The 3,292-nt window shown below is 46.5% G+C and overlaps 1 pseudogene; it reads right to left on the bottom strand.

Moving 5' to 3' along the window:
• Nucleotides 1-969: 969 nt before the first annotated feature.
• LOC133758767 (heterogeneous nuclear ribonucleoprotein A1-like) lies at nucleotides 970-1,822 on the bottom strand (annotated as a pseudogene).
• Between the last annotated feature and the right edge of the window lie 1,470 nt (nucleotides 1,823-3,292).

The raw sequence follows: 3,292 nt of genomic DNA, 5'->3' as shown, positions 1-3,292 counted from the left end.
TTGAAATGCTCAATTAGTTGTTGTTAACCATAGCTATACTGCTGTGTTATAGAACATTAGAAGTTATTCGTCTTCGGGCTCTTGCTGTGGTATAGAAAGGCCACTGCTTGCAGTGCTGGCATCCCATAGGGGCACTGGTTCAAGTCCTGGCTGCTCCTCTTCTGATCCCGCTCCTTGCTAATGCACCAGGGGAAGCAGTGGAGGATGAACCCAAGTCCTTGGGCCCCTGCCACCCACATGGGGGACCCAGAAGAAGCTCTTGGATCCTGGCTTAGGCTTGGGTCAACCCCAGCCCTTGCAGCCATTTGGAGAGTAAATCAGAACATGGAAGATCTCTCTCTCTCTCTCTCTCTCTCTCTCTCTCTCTCTCTGTCTCTCCTCTCTCTCTCTCTTTCAAGTAAAAAATTTTTTTAAAAAAAGAAGTTATTCCTCTCATCTAGCTGCACCCCTGTACCCATTAACCATCTTCTCTCCATCCCTTCCTGCTCAGCATGCTTTCCAGGCATGGTATCCACTATTCTACTCTCTACTGCTACTGCCACTGCTGCTGCTACTACTACTACTGATACTATTTACCCACCGCCTCCTTCTTCTTGTTCTTGAAAGAGACACTTTTATTCAGTGTCAGGATCAGACTATTACATTTAGCAATGAAGAGCATGAGTGCAAAAAAAAAAAAACAACAACAACAACAAAAAACACAAAAACTACATTAAAACCCATTGTTGGAATGCTTTATACTTTCCACAGAACAGAAGCTAAAATAACCTGTTATCTAATTAGTCACAAATACAGTCCTGGAGGTGTTTTGCCCATTCACACATATGTTGTCTAAAACAGGTCTTCTTTGTAGCAGCCTGGCCCTGCCACCTCTGTGCTTGGCAGAGTTCACAAACCTGTTGTAACCCAGAGCTGCCCTGTCATGTCTCTGGCTGTCCTCTCCGGCTAGGCTTTGTTTCCTGGTGGATATTAAAACCGTCTGCCACTGCCATAGCTATGACTGCTGCTAGAACTGCCATAGCCACTTGATTTTGTGGTTTGGCAAAGTATTGTCCACCACATCCATAGGGGCCAGGGTTTCTACCTCCAAAGTTTCCTCCCTTCCTGGGTCCAGAAATTGAAGATTGTTGTAATTGCCAAAGTCATTGTAGCTTCCACCTCTAAAAATATTGCTTCCATCATTCCAAATGCATTGCAAACATCCCCATAACCACCACCACCTTGGCTGCCGCCAAAGCCAGCCTGACCGCTGAAGTGTCTTCAGTGACAATCGAAGTTGTCATTGCCACCAAGACCACCTGCACGACCACCACCGAAGTTTCCAGAACCACTTCAGCCTCTTGGGGTGGATGCAGCACTGGCCACCTCCTGTTTCAACAGGGCCTTCCTGACTCCACCATTGGAATCATTCACAGTGTGGTATTTCTGAATGACAGACTCACCCCCAGAGTCATGGTCATCAAAGGTCACAAAAGCAAAACCTCTGTCCTCCCACTGCCACAGTCACTTTCTCAGTCACTTCGATTTTCCCACACTGTTCAGCATCACGTCTGAGGTGATGCTCTTCAGTGTCGTCTTTAATGCCACCAACGAAGAGCTCTTCCACAGGTAGCTGGGCACCTGGTCTTTGAGCATCTTCTCTCGAGACAGCCCTGTTTGGTTCTACAACCCTTCCATCCATGTCGTGTGCATCCACAGCCACATCCACCTCCTCCATGGTAGCATAGCTGACAGCCCCAAAGCCCCCGGAGAGCTTGCTGTTCGGGTCTCTCATTACCACACAGTCTGTGAGTGTTCCCCATTGCTCACCATGGCTCCACATCCGTGGGTAGAAAGGACTAAGCCAACGAATGTATCCTACTGTCTACTCCATTGAAATCGTTTAGCTTCCACATGCAAGTGCAAAAATGCAGTATTTGTCTTTCAAACGACAGGCCTTTCTTTACTCTTGCTTTGAGTCCAGATAGTCCCATGGTTGGTTGTTTTCGTCATTAAGATTACAGGTAAAATGTTACCTGCTAAAAAATACAACCATTCATTCACCAGTGAATTTCCAGCGTCTATAGTAGTTCTCAGGACATAGTAAGTATTAGATGAATGATATGCAGTATTTCATGCCTCATACATTTGCTTATTAAATTACCACAGTAACCTTTTGGAGTAGAGTCTTAGTGTCCCTAGTTTATAGAGAAAGTTTGGCTGGTGCCACAGCTCACTTGGCTAATCCTCTGCCTTCGGCGCTGGCACCCCAGGTTCTGTCCCGGTTGCTCCTCTTCCAGTCTAGCTCTCTGCTGTGGCCCGGGAGGGCAATGGAGGATGGCCCAAGTGCTTGGGCCCTGTACCTGCATGGGAGACCAGGAGGAGGCACCTGGCTCCTGGCTTCAGATGGGCACAATGCACTGGCTGTGGCGGCCATTTGGGGGCTGAACCAACGGAAAAGGAAGACCTTTCTCTTTGTCTCTCTCTCACTGTCTAACTCTGCCTGTCAAAAAAAAAAAAAAGTTTAAGGTGCAGAGAGATCAAGTTTCTTGTTCAGTTATAGCAGGCAACTGGTGGTGTAGGAATTTATCCATAAGCCAAAAATTTTAACTCCTAAGGTCATTTGTTAGATTAATGACCCATACTGTATATTCCAGATTAATTATTATAATTAATTTGCTTTTTAAAAAAATTATTTGAAAGAGTTACACAGAGGGAAGGAGAGGGAAGAGAGAGGGAGAGGTCTTCTATCCACTAGTTCACTCCCCAATTGGCTGCAACAGCTGGAGCTGTGCTCATCTGAAGTCAGGAGCCAGGAGCTTCCTCTGGGTCTCCCATGCGGGTATAGGGACCCAAGGACCAGGGCCATCTTCTCACTGCTTTCCCAGGCCATATCAGATAACTGGATTGGAAGTGGATCAGCCGGGTCTCGAACCGGCACCCATATGGGATGCTGGCACTGCAGGCGGCAGCTTTACCGGCTAAGCCACAGCACCGGCCCTACTTTGCTTATCTTTTAATTTTATGAAGGGGAAACTCTTCTCCATTGAGCAATAGTTTCCTTGGTAACAAAAGTGTGGATTCACTGTGGGCTTTCTTTTTGGGTTTATACCAAAAGAGTTTTGAGAATTGACATGTGTTGCTTGTGCTCACTTAGTATGTATTTGCTAGTCTTCTTTGAACAGCACCTGGATTTTCCTTGAAGAACACTCAGCTCTCACCCATTGTCAATCTGGGTGGTTTGAGTGGGATTAGCCAAAGACCTAGTGATGGAAGTGCTTCACACAGGACTGCTTAATCAATGTATTCCAGC

This window comes from Lepus europaeus, chromosome 4 (genome assembly GCF_033115175.1).
Source record: "Lepus europaeus isolate LE1 chromosome 4, mLepTim1.pri, whole genome shotgun sequence".
Lineage (NCBI taxonomy): Eukaryota > Metazoa > Chordata > Mammalia > Lagomorpha > Leporidae > Lepus > Lepus europaeus.
The sequence above is the reverse complement of the archived record's forward strand: the minus strand, read 5'-3'. Positions and strand labels throughout refer to the sequence as shown.